This window comes from Argiope bruennichi, chromosome 4 (assembly GCF_947563725.1).
Source record: "Argiope bruennichi chromosome 4, qqArgBrue1.1, whole genome shotgun sequence".
NCBI classification, from domain to species: Eukaryota; Metazoa; Arthropoda; class Arachnida; order Araneae; family Araneidae; genus Argiope; species Argiope bruennichi.
In genome coordinates, this window is record NC_079154.1 from 111376039 (window position 1) to 111395912 (window position 19874).

At 29.9% G+C, this 19874-nt stretch overlaps 1 long non-coding RNA gene across 1 annotated transcript in view; it reads left to right on the forward strand.

Annotated features, from left to right (window-relative positions):
• LOC129966702 (uncharacterized) overlaps positions 1–19874 on the forward strand; it is a 133722-nt gene that overhangs the window by 112667 nt on the left and 1181 nt on the right. The window contains exon 2 of the long non-coding RNA XR_008784289.1: positions 16042–16143. This is a non-coding gene — a long non-coding RNA (uncharacterized LOC129966702). The remainder of the gene's footprint in view (positions 1–16041; positions 16144–19874) is intronic.

The window sequence follows — 19874 nt, forward strand, 5'->3', positions numbered from 1 at the left end:
ATGTGCAGACAGCTGCAAGGGAATGCATTAAGAGAAAGTGGATGATAAATGAAATGCTGGGTGTGTCTTCGTCATTCCAACACACGCATTCGTGCACGTTTAAATGCTGTTGCGTGCGATGTAGTAACTCGTCAAAAAGCAGTCGCATCATTTGTAAATTTGAAAAGATGAAGCGGTTAATGTGTATCTTAAACCAGAATAAATAGAATCATATTTATTCCCCTTTCTAACTTTTTGTTTAATTGAAGATTGCTAAATTTGGAATATGCCCAATCATTTTTAATGCACAATAATAAAATATTTTTAATAATTAGTGAAAGTCACTTGTAGTCACAAATTCTCATACCAAATTTGAAATGATTAAATCATAGCGTTTTTGAAATAAGGCGATAATTTATTTCTGAAAGTACAGACAGACAGACAGTCAATCCATTGTTCGATTTGGCTCATAATTTGACAGAGGTCTAAACTATAGATGTTACGTCTATGTTGCAAATCTTATCTATCTGGCTCTCTTTTTTTGTAGTTAGTGTTAACTTATATTCGAGTGAAAACTGTGAAATATCTGCAAAATCAGTTGAATGTAAAAGAGTCGATTTCCAATGCACCATCAATACTCTCATCAGAAATTTCTTTAACCCTTTAAAGGGCCATTTTTTTCTAGTCATATTGTGTTAAAATATTTTTAGGCTTGAAATTAGAATAAGAAAAGGGATTCATTTTGATTATTAGATAAATTTAATTTGATTCATTCATTAATTTGGTTAATTAATAATTAAGTAACAAATCAAGACACGTCATTTTGTGTGAGATAAAGAACTGAAGCATCTAAGTTTCTGACTTACTAAAAAAATGTGTCAGAACTTATGCGAACTACATAATTTTATACAAAGATTGATAAATTTGGTGGGAAGCATACTTCCCACGGCCCTAGAAAGGGTTAAAACTGTTTTGCTTCACACAGAATAAGATTCATTACAAAATTTATATAAAATGTTAATAAAGAACTTTTTTGTTTTACCAGATAGCTATCAAGAAAAATGTTATTCTAAACATGATCTTGTATCCTTGTAAATATGTCCATGAAGGTATACTTCAAAGAAATCTATATCATAGTTTACATTCATAAATGTTGAATAGGGGCACCTTTGAAATTTTTTGTTTGGTGATACAATTAGATCATTTTGATTTTTTCTTCTTGTTTATAATGATTTTTTCTAGGCATAAAATTCAGTTTTTATCCCCATTTTTTTGGATTGTCTCACTCTTATGTTACCGATTGATGTATAGATCTTTCTTTGCATTTTATATCACATAAGTCACGATCATTTCATAGCAACATTGTTATTTGAAAAATACTTTAACCGTGGAGTTTAACCCTTTCGAAGGGCCGCGGTGGTCTGGTGGTAAAATCTCGTCTTCGGGACCGGAGGGTTCCAGTTCGAGACCCGATTCCACCGAAGAACCGTAGTGTAAGCGGGTCTGATGCACGCACGCCAAATCCGCCTGGAACAAATATCCTCTCGTTAGTGTGGTGCGGAAGTTTGGAGAGGGGTATGCCAGCTCAGGTGTCGTCCTCGTTATCTGATAGCGATTCAAAATGACGAGGTTCGTCCCAAAATAGCCCTAGTGTTATTTTAAAACGGGACATTAATATAACTAAACTAAACTAAATCAACCCTTTCGGACCTACTGGGCATATATATTCCGGAGCTCCGTGATTCTCTTTTGGATAAATAAATCCTATGTTAACATGGACTATCGTAAAAAGAACCATTTTTTTACACGGGGTTTAAAACTTTCATCATGCAAACGTCGGATCGTAATGGTTAAGATCGGTAATTGAAAAAATTGTTATTCCCTATGTCAAACTATATTCATAATTAGTAAATAACAAAGAATTTAATTCTTTCATTGTCATGTTCCAAGCGAAATGTGCGCAACTATTCCGGATCTCTCGTTAAGTCTATTTCTTTAATTATAAATAATTATAAGACATTAACCGAATAAGCTGCTTAAAATTATGTTTCAGAAAAAGCGGATAATTACAATTCATGATAAGTCATATTATTACCATATTTTATCTAAACTTTTGCCAAATTCTTTCGATCAAAATGGAACAAAATATGGCTCTCTGAATGCAGAAGCTCCATTTCAAATCTTCATAAAGCGATATTTACATAGTCTTAAAAACACGTGGCCTAATCAAACGTAACCTTCTACTTTGAAAATGTCTGTGTTTATTTTCAAGGGAGGGAGGGGGTTTTTTTTGGGGGGGGGATAGTTGTATTTCTGATAGGACGACGCTATATATAGGGTGGATTACTAACAAAAAAACAAACAAACAAACAAAAAAATAGGCAACTGCCTAAGGGCACTAAGACTTCAAGATCCCCCCCCCCCCCATTATTGAAATGAGTATGTTTTTGTGCTTTCATTATATTTATAACAGAAATGTATTCGGTCTTATTCAAATTAAAATAGAATGCTTTCAATTTCAGAACATATTTTTAGGGATTTTTCCTTTTCAAACACGCTTACAATTTAATCTTTTTTTTTTTTTTTTTTCCTTCTTAGTTGGCTGGTTAATTTATAAGATAGAGGCATTGCAAAACTTTTCATTCAACTGAATTGCGCAAAAAAACATTTGTTATTTTCCTAACATTTTATTTCAAATTACTTTTAATTTTAAATCCTTTTTTTTTTTTTTTTTTTTTTTTTTTAAAAAAACATTCGATGTACTGGAGCTATTTCTCTTATTCGAATCCAGATTAGAATGTTTTTGTTATTTTAGCTTTTCGCATTATTTGTTATTTAAATTTTTTTATATAGATATCTAATTAGAATATATAAATATATGTATGGTTTTGGGTGGAAAAAGAGTAGCATCAAATGTTGTATTATCTAAGGACCCTTTGAAAACTTTATCCTGACTTGGACAAAGTTTGCGGTGGTCCCACAACCGGAGAAATCTTCAGACGGGCCACGCTTTCCCCTTTCGACCCCTCTTTTTTCTAGGGTTCTTTGATGCCTGTCTATTTTACCGACAAGTTGTCTGTAAACTGGACAAACATGAAAGCACCCCAGAAAGCTAGTTTACCGGCAATTTGTCGGTAAACTAGACAGGCATCAAAGAACCCCAGAAAACCGCAAGAGGGGTCGAAAGAGGAACGCGTGGCCCGTCTGAAGATTTCTCCGGTCGTGGGACCACCGCTTAAGACGTAGTCCTGTCTCTAGTTGGCGCTACTAAAACAAGAGACGCTCCCTTGGCTTAAAATCGCTGACTTGGTCAGCGAGCTTATCCATAGCAAATGCCATTATAAACAACAACAAGCTTAAATTTTAGCTTTAATTAGATTTCATTTAATATTATTGTGTGATTGCGGATAATTTTTAATACGTATTTGCTTGTTGGTTGGATAAAACAAACAAAAAACTGTTGGATAAAATAAAAACAAAAACATTGGATAAAACAAAAAGCTATTGTTCGAATGAAATTTGCTTTGAAAATCTAATACAATTTATTAAATTTTGAGAAATATTGTCAGAAATTGCTAGTTTTCCCGAAATTTTTTAAAAATTAGAACTAAAACTCCTATGTATCCAACATTAATTTCATTATCATTCTCAAACACTTTGAAATAACAATTGAAACTTCTTCTTTAACCCTTTAAAAAGAGATTTTTTTTATAGTCATAATATAGTAAAATATTTTTAGGTATGAGACTGGCTTAAGGAAAGTAATTCATTTAACTTATCAGATAAATTTAATTTGTTTAATTAATTTATTGTGTTAATTAATAATTAAGTAACAAATCAAGGCACACCATTTTGTGTGAGACAAGGAACTGTAGCATCTTTCTATTTTATTGAAAAATTTGTCAGAACTTAAGCCAATCTACATAACTTCACCCAAAGACAGATGAATTTGGTGGGAAGCATACTTCCCATGGCCTTACAAAGGGTTAAATTAAAACAAGAACGATCGAAATATTTTTTTAATGATTTTTAGTTCATTGTTTTTCTGCAAAGTTCAGATTTTCTTCTCAGATGCGCGATAGAAATCAAAGAACTTCTACTATGCAAAATTACAGTATACAGCATTTCCGATTTTGGCTTGACAATAGACAGCAGAATGAAGACTCCAATAACCCTGAAAGCCCTTTTTATACAATTCAAATTTTAATAGCATTATTGGCAATAGACTTTCTAATTTCATTATTATTCTTTCTTTATTTCGGCGTAACTTCATTTTCACTTCTTTGTTTTAATATTTATAGTCTACAGCTCCATACATATCATTATTGCGAAAAAAAATCGACGCTTTTTACTTTTTCGTATAGTTAGTGCACATAAAGTATAGAATTCGTGAAAAAATTCGAACTCGAGATTTTGAGAAATATCCACGTTTTAGATTTCCCCGAGTTCGACAAATAAATTTTTGGAAAATGTCCGTCTGTCTGTCTGGCTTTGAGCTAGATGGCTGAAATTTGGTATTTTCTGTGGAAGTCTGTCTGTCCGATTATAAAAACACGATTGGTACGAAACAAAGAGAGCTAGAGAGATAAAATTCGGTACACAGATTTAACATCTATAATGTAGATAACTGTGAAATTTTGAGTCAAATCCAACTGCGATTGACTGTCTGTCAGTCTAAACTTTCAGAAATATGTAAACACGATAATTCTAAAACGTAACGACTTACATAATATCAAATTTGGTATGGGAATTTGTTACTACAAGTGCAATTTTGGGTCAAATTGTTGTTTCAATTGGTTGAGAAAAAGTGTCTAAAACGAAATTTGATTCTTGGATACTATAAAACATAAATTCGATTTTTGAATATTATGAAGATTATGCCAGAGATTAGTCGCCAAATAACTCGCCAAGGATGACATGATAGATTCAGTAAAAATGCTAAATTTATACCATAAGTTAATATTCCGTAACTATTGTATGCCAATGTACGGCGTTCTCTGGCCACACGTTTATTAGAGAGTATTTGCGAGAAAGTCTTTGGGAGACCATTGCCGCTGGTTTAATTTATTTTAATAATCTATTATATTTTATAACAGAAATATCAGCACATAGCTTCGAAATGAGTTCAGTTTAGTTAAATTCTTGTTATGAAGCTGCCCCTATTAGCTCAAGATGTTTTCGATATCTCCACGGCGTTCTTCGATATTCTGAATGCTGGACAATATTACGAGGAAATAGTAACAATATTGTTGGGTATTTCGTGCTAATGGGGATAGGACAGCTACTGTGTAATTAGCTTCATCATTTTGGTCAGTGGTCATAGGATGAGAACAATGCCTCTAAAACAGCAACCTCCGGCCTTTATCTAACACTAGCCGCCTTTGGCGACCAGCCGGTTCGCCAATCTTAATGTTCGTTAAAATTGTAATAATTAAATATTTTATGCAATTTCTACTTTAATAGCTTCTTCATCAAAATATTTTAAAACTTCAAATTTTGATTATCATATAATTTATTCATAATATTATAAAGGCCTTCAGTCATAACGTAATATGTATCTCTCTCATTTTCTGTTAGCACCCGTAGAATTTATGCTTTAAATTAAAGTGGAAAGAATTTATCTTCAATTAATATAATAATATTTTTTACTGAAACAAAGCATTTTTTTATAATCTGATTACTGAAAATAGAGTCACTCAGCGTTTAAGCTTTATGGGCACTAAAGAATATCTTTTTAAATTTATGTAATATCTCAAGAGTTGGTCAACAAAATTTTCTTAGATTCATTATGAGCAGATCGATTAATTAACAATGTTTAAATTTAAATGCATCAAACACTAAGAAAATAAAACGAATCGTTTAAAATAAACGGTTGAAAACGTTAGAATTTATGCTTTAAATTAAAGTGGAAAGAATTTATCTTCAATTAATATAATAATATTTTTTACTGAAACAAAGCATTTTTTTATAATCTGTTTACTGAAAATAGAGTCACTCAGCGTTTAAGCTTTATGGGCACTAAAGAATATCTTTTTTAATTTATGTAATATCTCAAGAGTTGGTCAACAAAATTTTCTTAGATTCATTATGAGCAGATCGATTAATTAACAATGTTTAAATTTAAATGCATCAAATACTAAGAAAATAAAACGAATCGTTTAAAATAAACGGTTGAAAACAGGTTTTAAAAAAACTACTTAAAAAACGATGTACTTAAAACTATAAGCATATACAAAAAATATATAACTAACATAAATACAATTTACTTACAAAAGCATGCAACTAACCCAAAAATAATTTAAATCATCCATTGATAACGTTGTCATGGCAACAATCAGAACAGAATGCGCATGCGTGAATTTTCTTCGCCGGTTACGTAACGCAAATACGTGATTTTTTCTACGCCAGTTGGGGTAACGCTATGCGGATTAGAAATTTTTAATTTCCTTTATTCTGTTTTATTTTAATTCAAAAGTACTTCAGAATGAATCTGAAAGATTGATTCATTAACAATGTTTAATTTTAAATGCATCAAACATTAAGAAAATAAACAGAACCGATTGAAATAATCCGCCGAAAAATTTTAACCCTAGCCTCATTACTGTTGGGAGAAAAAAAAACTGAAGCCTTTCTCGTTTGGCGCTGGGGATAATGGAAGACTTTTTTGGCGGAAAAGTTGGCGGTGGGGAAAATGGAAGATTTTTTGGCGGGAAAGTTAGTTTTTAATTAATAATTAAAATTCTAATTAAAAATTCGAAAAAAGAAACCCCAGGTGCACATTCCCAACCTCCAAGGTATACATGTACCAAATTTGGTAGCTGTATGTCAAACGGTCTGGCCTATAGAGCGCCAACACACACACACACACACACACTGAGCTTTATTATAAGTATAGATTATATTTGCCGGCGAATATCATCCAAATTGAAGGGCGCTGAAGTCTGTGGCGGGTTTGCGATGCGCGAGGATAGAACCTGGGACCTTATGGTTCGCAGCCCAGTAACATGACCACAATACAAAAGCCATTACTCGTGCAGTGTAGTTGTTAACTGGCTTATAAGCTTTCACCACAGACCCTCCCTCCAGTGAGATGAACGATATGGCTGTTGAGTGGTGATGTATTAATTTAGATGTTGATTCTAACGCGCCTGTACCCATTTGAGTAGCGCCAAGCGTTATGGCAAGCGTGTGTGGATGAGTGGTTGCTGTGTCAAGTGAGTCTGACGACTTTGGTTGCGCGTAGATGGCGCCACAAGTCTAATGTTAAGGTTTCAGCTTTGAAGGTGGATGATTCCTGATTCAAAACCAGCTATATAGAAGAAGAACCATGCAAATCCTGTTAGCACAAAATGCCTTCTAACATTATTAAGATATCTTCAGGGTACTTCTTCTTCTTGCGTACAGCCGACCACCCCGCCACCACTGAACGTAGCAGTATCGACAGGATTTGTTGTGGCCGACTTATCTTCAGGGTACTGTCCGGGATTCAGAATATCAAGTAACTTCTTGAAATATCGCACAATATTTTGTGCTAAAAGAGAAGACCTATTCCCGTGGTCCACCGCGAGGTTGACCCCGCATTATTTCCATTGCAAAGATCCGTTGAACGATTGTAGTCTTGAGCTGATCAGGCATTTCCAGTGAAATGTCGATAAAATGACAAAATATCAATCAAAGGGAAGGGTCTTTGTGATCCATGTGCCCCTTCTGAGAGCCTGTTGTAAATTATATAAAAAAAATTATGAAGAATAATGTCACAATTTCCGCAACACAGGTTTTAAGAAGTTGATTATGGAGAACAATAATGAAATAATAACATAAGATGTTTACACATTTTTAGAACGATTTCGAGGCCAATTAGTTAATGTTCAAAATGCAGTGGCTGTTTTTAAATGCTCGATATTACAGTCTTTTTTTCTGGTTTGTAAATATGCTTTCTGATTTCTGTAATAAAAGACTTTTCATATTCAGAAATATGGGTTTCAATTCCTGTTCTAGTGCCATCTAGAATCCATCCATTGTGGTAGGTTTGACTTAGAGAGAGCTCTTTTCGACAGACCAAAGATACAAAAGTTCAAAATTTCATTTGGAGACTTAGCGCGGGTATATGTTGAAAAGGTATTTATGAAATACCTGTATCAATCTTATTTTTTTTTTAGATAAAATAAATTTAGATTTTTTTTTTTTTTTTTTTTTTTTTTTTTTTTTTTTTTTTTTGTAGAATAGTACCACTCGCCAAATTCCATGCTCTGCGGAACCACCTCATTCAGAATTTATTCCACCAATATATTAGGGTGCCTCAAAAGTTTTTTTCTCATCGCGTTTTTAAGAGACTAGTCATTGGAGACGACACCTGGATTTTATTCGAAAATGTGCATAGAAAACGCACTTGGTGTAAGGACAATAGGCCTGGACTACACTCCAAAAAAGTTCTTTTGTCCATTTGGTGGGACTGGAAAGATTTGGAAATTTTCTACGAGCTCCTTCCTCAAGGTGAAATAATAAATTCCACGAAATAGTGTCCTCAACTGGATCAATTAAAGGCTGTCATAGCAAAGAAGAAAAAAAAAAAGGCCAGAATTAATGAACCGACAAGGCGTTGCTTTACATCATGACAACGTGATATCCCATACTGCATTACTCGTAAGAGAGAAGCTCTTACAGTTTGGTTGGGAAGTTTTGCCGCATCCTGCATACTCTCCAGATCTCGCTCCATCTGATTATTACTTGTTTCCATCCTTAAAAACTTCTCTCCTCGATAAGCGCTTTAAATCCATCAACGAAAGAAAAGCACACCTCAAAGATTATTTCTTGTCAAAAACATAACAGTTTTGGATAGAAGGCGTAATGAGGCTTCATGAGAGATGGAAGAAGGTAATAGAGCAAAAGGCTTCTTAAATAACAAAATAAATAATATTCCTAAACAGTAAATATTGTGTGTTCATTTCATATCAGAAATAGGAAAGAAACTTATGGGATACCCTAATATATTATTTCGAATTAAAAATGGATAAATTGATTAAAAAATATTTTAGCCTAATGGGGAAGGCTAAGTCTGACACTATTTGTACATAAAAGTTGTTTTAATTGCTTTGAAAAAGAACTCTGCAATAAGAACGTGCCTAATATTATAAGAAAACATTCTGTAATGCTCTAATAACAACGAGAAATCAAGAAATGAGACGGCTTATTTTAGTCCATTTTTCCTCAATCGTCTTATTTATAATTTCCCTTTCTAGGGAAACCTTGCGATAATCATAAACCCCTTGCTGAAACCTTCTTTGCATCGACGGATATAGTATAGTTTTTCTCTCCATTTCCGATAGTAAATATACCTATTTTTGCTATAATTATTTAAGCAAACTATAGTTATATATTTTTATTTAAATATAAATCGCTGTAAATCAGATTTAGGCATAACATTATTATAATATTTATAGGTTATCTGTTAATTTTGTGATACGGCATACATGGCTACTAAAGTCGTTCGATACCATTAACTTAGAAGTATTAAATTCAATACCTAGTTATTTTTGGGTGATAAGTGCTAATTAAGAAAAGTCTTAGTAAAAATTAAATTATAATTTTAATTAAAAATTATTCGAAAGTTTAAATTTTTGTTCTCAATTATTTCGGAGCGTTACTTCCGTACAAAACCCACTTTTATTTAACTAAAATTTCGAAGATGAAATTTTCAATAATAACAATTTTATTTCCATTAAAACTTTTCCACTGATTTAAATAATTTAAAGAAATATTTTTAAGTATATTTTGTAACTTTTCATATTTCAGTTATTGTATTTTACCATGCTCAAATCTAACAATCTTAAATATATTATTTGTTTTTATTACATCGTTGCCATATGATTACGAGCGAATATGTATTTAAAAAATGAACGAATCAAACCTAAATCATTATCGTATGATGTTTAGACAAGATATTCGAATTTCTTAAAAAATTTTCTCTTATATTAGAGATAAATTTATTAATAGAATCCATTTATAGAATGATTTTTTTTTAAACTGAAAGAGAATTCTATTTTAAATTCAAAGTGAGAATTACTTTCTTTTAAAAATCTTCGATATTCTTAAGATATTTAAAATTTTCCACACTTTCGAATTGCAAAATAACTTGCAGTTGTGATAAAAGCAAAAATTTTACCCACAAAGCTGTTCAGTATTTATTATTATTATTTGCGAAATGGCAATGATTTGAAACATACATAATTCAGATCATTTTTAGAATAAAACGTCCCATTTATTCTTGATATAAATTCAGACAAAATATTTTTTTAAATTTTCGAATCGGTGAACCCAGTATCGGAAATCATCCTTCCGAAAAGGTTTTTTTTTTTCTCTCTCTCTTTTTGTATTAACCTTTATAAACTGTTACTGTTAAAGCATTCAATAGACTATTCTTTAAAGAGCTTTTGATAGCCATTGTGTGAATTCCTGTTCGCCATTGTTATCGCTTTTAGTCGTGAGTCACCTTTGGAAAAGGGGAAAAAAAAAAAAATCTTTCGCCAGAAGTAATAAAAAGTTTTAACATCACTTTTTTATTTTTATTGTTAGAATAAAATTTATTCTATGGACTGTTTTACGATGAATCACTAAGTTGTTGATATGATAGAAAGGATTCTTCAATTATTGAATTCTACGACCTACTTTTTTTTAAACCAGGAAATGAATGTTTTTGTGTATCCAAGTGAGCATGTGTGAGTGCTATTAGTGGTATGAGATAAAAAGATACACTTTCTAATTTAATAATGCATTTACAATAATCAATAATTATGAAAGTATACTGTTTAATCACAATGGAGTCAATTTATATGAGATCACAATCACGTGACAAACGTGCGTACGTCACATGACAAACGTATTAATTATCAGCTTGTGAATAATAAAATGATTGCACACTTCTATACAATAGTCTTTAATTACTAAACATACAGGTTGCAAAATATAGAAAGGCATTTTTTAAGCCTAATCAAACTATGTGCATTATTCTTATAGACCTAACTTTGAAATTCGGTGAATTGTAATTCTCTCGTACAGATTGTTGTGAGAAAATGAAAATAATTCGCAAACAAAATTTTCTAACGTAAAACAGAGCAAAGAAAGTGAAACAACGGACGTTGACTGATATATGTTCAAGCACTGATATTTTAATATATTATGCAGTTTACAAAAGACAAACAATATAGTTTTTATAATCTTAAATTAACACTTTATAAGCAAATTTTGCTATTTTCCTTATAAACTGCATTTTTTAGTTAATTTTTTCGTTATTCGGGTTGGATTTGATTTTAATTGATTTGATAACAGTGACTTATTAACTAGCCGCCTTTGGCGATCAGCCGGTTAGCCAGTATAAATGATGGCTAAAATTGTCAATTAAATATTTTATGTAACTTGGTCTTTTAATAGTTTTTCTGCAAAATACTTTTAAGCTTCAGATTTTGATAGTTATATAATTCAGTCTTACTATTATGTAGGCCTTAAACAGCTCTGTTCGTTGTACTACTTATCTCTCTCTCTAATTTTCTGTCAGAGCCCATAAAATTTCTATTTTAAATTAAAGTAGAAATATTAAACTACAATTAATATAAAAATATTTTTTACTGAAACCAATTGCCTTTTTTTTTTTTTTTTTTTTTTAATATGAAAAGTGAAAGCAGAGTCGCTCGGCATTGAAATTTTATGTGCACTGTAGAATAATTTTCGTAATTTATATAATATCTCAAAGAATTATTCAACAAAATGTATCTGATTCCTCGTAAAATTCAGTTTTTAGTTTTACTTTCAAAATATTTAAATGATGTCAATAAGAAATTTTTATTTTTGTCAATAAATGTACTTATGAAAAAATTATGAAGTTTAAATTTTACACAGTTCCTTTGGTCCTAAGCAATCATATTCTGCGAAATACTCTTGACACCTCCAACTTTTAAATAAATAAATAAACGTTTCTATCTTCTGCTATCAAATCTGACCAATTTATGGAGTTTTTATATATATATTTTAGAAAAATTAACATTTTTATAATTATAGGCCAAACATTGTCGAGGAACCCTAGGAGAAGATGGCGTATCTTCTTTGAGATAATCGATGAAATGGTCTTTATATAGAATATAAAGTTTATAGTTTTTATAGAAGAATGATATTCAAATTTCATAAATTAGTCAGTTTTAATGATTGAAGTTCAACAATTTTTATTTAGGTATTCTCAATAATATTTTGTGAAATATGATTCAAAAGGCAGAGGACCTATGTAAAAATTTAAAATTCGTAATTCACCGGAACATTTATTCACTCAAGTTACATAAAATATAATTATTTAGTTCATTTTGTCAGCAGTTGCATGTCCAAATTCGCTGATGGGCGCTGATTAAAGTGATTATCCTATATAGTATATTAAACCATGCTCGCCTTAAATTAATAATATAGATATTGTAAAAGATCATAGAAAATTTTTCCTTCATTTACTTTTTGGAAATATACAGTGGTGGCCAAAAGTGTGGACATTTTTTGAAAGTTTCATGTTTTTCAACTTTGCGGGCTTGTAGAATATATTAATTTTCACTTAAATACAAATGTTTATATATCAAATTGAAGGTAATTTAATGTAGAATTTAATAACAAAAACAGTATTACAATATCTGTATTACAAAAAAAGTTACGCGTATTTTAGTAGAACAAACAAACACAAATCGTTTTGAATAATGACATGTTTTGTAATAAAAGCGTACTAGCCAATCACAAAACTGTTCTGAGAACCAATCAAATGTCTGTAACTATAGTCTAGATTATTTGGATGGTAAAAGAGTTATTGTTGTTGAAATATTTTGCGGAATGATGCATACTAGTACAATTAAATACAGTACTGCTGTTTTTTAATATTTTAAGTTTTTTTTTTAATTAAACTAATTTTGAACAATGTCACCAACAAGAAGAACTGATTGTACATCTACAAAAAGAAGCCGAATTGTCATATTGAGAGAAAATGGCCTCTCTTATGCTGAAATTGCAAGACAAGTTGGTGGTTCAGTGACTTGTTCTGGTGTACGAAAGTTCTGTTTACGTTACGAAAAAACGAAATCAGTGGGAAATAAGGCCAAATCAGGCCGAAAAAAATGCACAAGTGCTACTGCCGATAGAAAAATTAAACGGCTATGCCTTCAAGATAGAAAAATTTCATCAGATGCCATTAGATGTGAAATGAGTGCAGCGGGTATTGCAGTAAGTTCAAGAACAATAAGCAGACGGTTATCAGGATTTGGACTACAAGCTAGAATTCTAAGGAAAAAACCATATTTAAATCAAAAGCAACGCGAAAAACGAGTTAAATGGGCAAAAGAGCACATTAAATGGTCAGAAAATCAATGGAAGCAAGTAATCTGGAGCGATGAGACTAAAATATCGCTCTTTGGTAGCGATGGTAGAAAATACGTGAGACGTAGAGTAGGTGAAGCGCTTCATCCTCATTGCATTGAAGCAACTATGAAAACAACAACAAATACCATGATTTGGGCATGTAAGTCTGCAAATGGTGTGGGCCGAATTCAAGTGATTGATGGCATTCTGAATGCCAAAAAATACATCGAAACTGTCCTGGAACCAAAATTGATACCTTCCATCAGGGATTTCTTCTCCAACAAAGCACCATTTATTTTTCAGCAGGATTCAGCTCCATGCCACACAGCAAAAGTATGCAAAGCATGGTTTTAAAATAAAGGCATATATGTATTACCATGGCCAGGAAACAATCCTGATCTCAATCCAATTGAAAATTTGTGGCGACGTTTGAAAATTCTTGTACGACAAAAACGTCCATCCAATAAAAGACAACTTATTGAATCTGTAATTGTTTCTTGGCACCATGTTATTCCTAAAGATGAACTCCAAACACTCGTTCACTCGATGAAAATACGCTGTGAAGCTGTCTTAAAAAATAAGGGTTATCCTACTAAGTATTGATTGTGTATCACTTTAAAAAAAATGCAAATCTAAGATACATCTTACTAAAATTAGCGCAACTTTGTTTGTAATACAGATATTGTAATACTGTTTTTGTTATTAAATCCTACATTAAATTACCTTCAATTTGATATATAAACATTTGTATTTAAGTGAAAATTAATATATTCTACAAGCACGCAAAGTTGAAAAACATGAAACTTTCAAAAAATGTCCACACTTTTGGCCACCACTGTATATATCATTTCATTTCATACAGATGCGTGCTGAAAATGACACTTTTATATATTTAATTTTAAATAATAGTTGATTTATTTTTTAATATGAACTTCTGTCAATGTGATGGCATTATTACAAGTTTTTGATAAAAACTAATTTTTTTCCCATTGACATGCTCGTGCAGATTAAATTTTATTTTTATTTTGTGCGAAATATACCGTTGATTAAAATATGGTTAAAATATTTCTTTAAAAATTCCTTAAAAATCGAAAATTAATTTATAGGTTCAAGTATTGGTATCACTAAAAGGATAAATTTTTTAGCTTGAGCTTTTTTTTTAGCTTTGATCAATTTTGTGCTGTAATATTTTCGGAAGTTATAGAGGTAAAACGACGAAATTTCGCTTAATATTTAATTAAAAATTCAAAAAAAATCGCTCCTAGATGCACATTTTCGGCCTCCAAGGTATACACGTGACAAATTCGGTAGCCGTAGGTCGAACGGTCTGGTCTTTAGAGCGCCAACACAGAATGAGCTTTATTATTAGATATAGATGATGACACTAAAAAGATAATTTTTCAAAAATCAAATCAACAAAGCAACATTATCATTAGATGACTGGTAAATTTAATTGAAAGACACAGTTGCCGAATATTAAAAAAACTAATTAAACATTAGAGTATTTTCCCTTCAGATTATTGTCATTGTCAATTCTGAATTTATAGCTGTATTACAGTGAAAGTATTACAAGATTCAAAGAAAAAATAATTTTATTAAATATCCTTATAGTTGAATACATAAAATGTAAATTTATAATTATATGCCAAATTCTTTTTTAAAAACTGCATTGTAAATTTATCAACCATATTTTGACAGCTTAACAAAAAGAAATATTAAATAGCAGAAATGAAAGAATAGAACTTATTGGGAAATCAAAAATCTTTAATAGATCCTTCAATTTTCATTATAAATAGAACACTCGGATCAATTTTCCAATGACGGACATAAAAGTTCCACAAAATCTTTGATAATATAAAATAAATTCCAGCAAGTAAAGTAAGCAAGTGGCATGTTAAGCAACAACCAATAAAATACAACAATAGCTTAGTTATATTAACGTCCCGTTTTAAAGCAACACTAGGGCTGTTTTGGGACGGACCTCGTAATTTTGAACCTCGGTCAGATGACGAGGACGACACCTGAGCTGACAATCCCCCTCTCCAAACTTCCGCACCACACCCGCCTACATGACGGTTCTTCAGTGGAATAGGGTCTCGAACCTATAGCCCTCCGGTTTCGAAGCCGTGACTTTACTAGTAGGTCACTGAATATGACCACACAGAAAAGCATTACACTTAAAATCAGTATTACATAAAAATTCAATTTATTTTGTCAAAAAATAAAACATACTTTACTCTTTAAATTTTTTAACTAACTAACTATATATATATATATATATATATAAACTGTATTATGACAGTATGATAAATATCACCTTTACTTCATTATTGTCCCTAGCATGCTGGCATTGCCACCTGTTTGAAAAACTTTACCTCAGAAATACTAATAAGTATAGTTATTCAAAACAGAATCATTAAAATTCAGTTTTAAATACAGTAGAGCTTCAATTATCAGACTTCCTGTTATCATGATCGCTTTTGGGTGGGAGTAGGGGATGAGAAGAAAATTCACAAACAAAATCTTCCCAAGTAAAAACAGTTAAACAGCTGGCTCGGACAAATATATTCAAGCAGTTATATTTTAGTATACAATATATAAATAGCATTTTTATATTCATTAAATTAATACTTTATAAAAAAGAAATAACCTTTAAGAAATAACCTTTTTTTTCTACTGTTTGTTTAGTGTTCGGAGACTACCGCTTTTCAACGATTCTACCTTCTTCGTGATATCTTGATTCGGCTTCATTAGATACATTTTCGTTGTTGATGTTTGCCCCACATGTATGTAAGTATCGTGTTTTTTTCTGACTATACAATTTTATTTTAACTGAAAATTGCATATTTATTGCTCATACGGCTAGTTCAAACGGAAAAAAAGCCTTCAGGAGTGGCGCAAACAATATTTTATATAATACCATTAAATGTGACCAAGATTATTTGTCTTTGATAATTTAAAAAAGGGTTTTAACATAAAAAAAAATATTTTGTAAAAAAGTGAATTATCAAATTATAACAACAAATCTTCCATTTATTAATCAGAATTTAACGTGTAGGTCTCTTACAAAAAATAAAAATTATTCTAAAGTATTTCATTGAGAATCAAAATCTTTTTTTCACAATATTACCAGCTAAAAGCAATTTTTTCACTTTCTAAGTCTGCAAATAATCCACGTTTCCTTTATTGTTAAATAAAAACATCTCTGCTTTTAATCTTTCCTCTCACCCCCATTTTGACTAAATAAATGCATCCTGACATATGCGTAAAAGAGCAGAGGGTTTTAGAATCTGCCAATGAACAGTAGACAATAATCTCCAATATTCGATTTTTCATACTGAATATGGTCTCAACTAATCCAAATAATAGAAGTTCTACTGCATCATTAAAAAGTATGCTGGGAAATAGAAAGAGCACTTTCAAATGTTTGTAAGAACAAAGATGGTAGAAACAGACCTTTCATTACACACTGGATTTATATCCTTCAAGAAAATATTATATAAATAAAATAAATTTGCTGAATCAAACTGAACAATATCAATATCTAAGCATATGTGATAAAACAAATTAGCTAAAGAAGAGAATTGCATTTAACAATAGTAACATCAAACCAAATAAAATAAAACATTCATTATAAATACAACAATACTTTCTCAATCAACAGCAATAATTAAACTACTGAGGTTTCATTCAGAAATAGAAAATAAACAATACAAAATTCTTTCAAATAAATGAAAACTGCATCAAGCCATTCATACAAAACACTATTGCACTTACAGAGAAAAGTGGACTTCAAACCATGGAAGTCTCAAAAATCTAACTAGCTTTATAAGCTCAATACAATTTTATCACAATACATCACTCTTGAAATTTTCAAAGGCAAACTAAAAAATAACAAACCAAATATGTTAAGATATATTTTAAAAAAATCTATAGAATATGATTACAGATGATCAAAAAAAAATCTTAATCAACCTCATCTTACATATTCTCCACAGTTTTTAACATAATCACTGCAGCACCGTTTTTATGGATTTAGATCAGTTTAATCTAGTTAAAAATTTGAACATTAAATGCATTTTTATACGTTTTTTTTTATTACAATGTCCATATTTGAAGATATACAAGAAATATTTGGTGTAATTTTGTAATATTGATCCTCAATTAAATTATGAAGATAACATTTTAGATGAAATCCCCTCTTAAATTTCGATACCACACTTACAGAGGATCCTTTCACTGCAATGAAATTAAGTTGCACCAGACCAAATTACACATAACAGAAATTTGGTTGAATCAGACCTGGAATACAATCCTTAAGAATCAGAATACATGCTTTCTCAAAACTTCTATGGATATTTCAACGTGAAAAAAATTAATATATAAAAATTGATACATAAGTAAATTGTGTTGTATCTAAAATGCAAATAATGAATAAAATTCAGGATTTTTTTTTTTCTATTAACTTACTACTTCCCAAAGTACAAAGCCTTATTTAATTGAAATAATTTGGAAACAAATATAAAGAGAGTTTTTGAACCAAAAATTTTACTTACACAAGTAAATATTGTAAGCTAAAAATAATAAATGCTTAAAACAACAATAAAAAAATAAATAGTCCAGAACAATGTAACAAAGGTATACATATAACAAACTAAAACTTTCACTTTGGAAAATGTTTTTCCAAATAAGTACACATCCAGATAGACAATGAACAAATGATGCAAATAAGGAAAAATAAATTAATGGGTTTATAATTCTATACACACATTTTTCTAATGCAAAGAAATTTTGTAAAACCAAACATTTCAAATAAATGCAACAAATAATATTCAATAAAATTATTAACCAATATGTATATGTAAATAAATTATGCAATGTAAACAATACAGTAAAATGACTTAATAACCCTTTTAATGAAACTTTGGGAAAGAGAATAATTTTTACTCATCAAATAGTAAATAGGACAAAATAAATAGGATATATTTAATAAAACTTTTTCATAAATTAAAGAAAAAAATAAAAGGCATGATAAATTAATAATAATTGCAAATATATTGCTTTCGCACTTAATGCATATAAGCTGTCAATGCCAAGTAATTTTCTTATTGCTGGGAATTAAAGGTCAATTTTAAAAAAAATGGAATTTCATATTTTCATACATAAAAATTTAAGATGCAGAAATATGAAAATGAATAAGCAGTGATGTCAGAAACTCAGAATCTTATTTACACATGAAAGTACAATGAAATTGTATACATTGTGATTATTATCTCATTTTTCAATTAAAAAACTAATTAACTGCTTAACTGTTTTGCACGAGTGCCGTAAATGCATCGATTTATCGAATTTTTATAGTTGTAACCAAAAAATAAACCATTCATAACAATTATAATTCAATATTAAAATTACTTCAAATATATAGATAAGTATTCAATGGATTTCCGTTTGAATCAAAATAAAAGGTGACATCTTATTAGATAGTAAAGAAAATGAAACAGTTAAAGGGTTAAAAGCATTTACTTAGAATTTTTCAAAATTCTGTTACACTAGACTTATTTCCCCAAACCATTAAGTGGGATTTTATTTAACAGGTTTCCTTTCCATGTAATAATTAGAATAAATTACAGAAATTTCATTTTAAAGGTGATTGGTTGGGTTTAAAATAATAGCATTATTTTCCATTTTAAAAACTTTGAAATAAGAAAAATGCCTATCAAACTGTCAATGACAATATTAGTATCTTATCTTCATAACGTACATACCATTTTTATACTCTTCAAAAATCAAATTTAAAGTAGTGAAACACAAATTAAATTTCATTTTCATAAATTTTTTTATCTATTATAATGTTTTGAATTATTTACAAATAAAACCAATATCAGAAAATGCTTGTAATTAAATCCGTCTTTTAATTTTATTAAAACCGTTGTACAATATAGAAGCCTGTATTTAGAAAGAAACACAGATTTTATATTAAAAAATGATAAAAAATAGCAGATTATATGCAAATTTTTGATTCAAAGTAATAAATAAAAGGGGAGTATTTTCATTTAGCGAAAAAAAGATTTTTGACTCAAACAATTGATAAAAATTAATATAATCAAATATAAAACTGATACATATATATATATATATATAAAGGGAAAATTAATAAATCAAAAATTAAAAAATAATTGATAATGAATTTTTTTAATAGATTTACTACTTATATATATTATATAAATTATTAGATCTATTAGATTATTACTAGAAAATTACTTGAAATCGGTATTATGTAAAATCCAGTTAAAACTATTTTGCATTATCTAACCTTCATTATTTATAAAACTGTCTCATCAAAATTAAGTATATACTTACATTTTATTGAAAAAAAATTTCTATGATGTTCATTTCTTTAAATTTATAAAGTAAAAATGAAACAAAAATAATTTTCTATTTAACAATAATTTTTTTTTATAGACAACAATTGTAATAATACTTGAATAAGTAATAATAATACTGATGGAGTACAGAATATA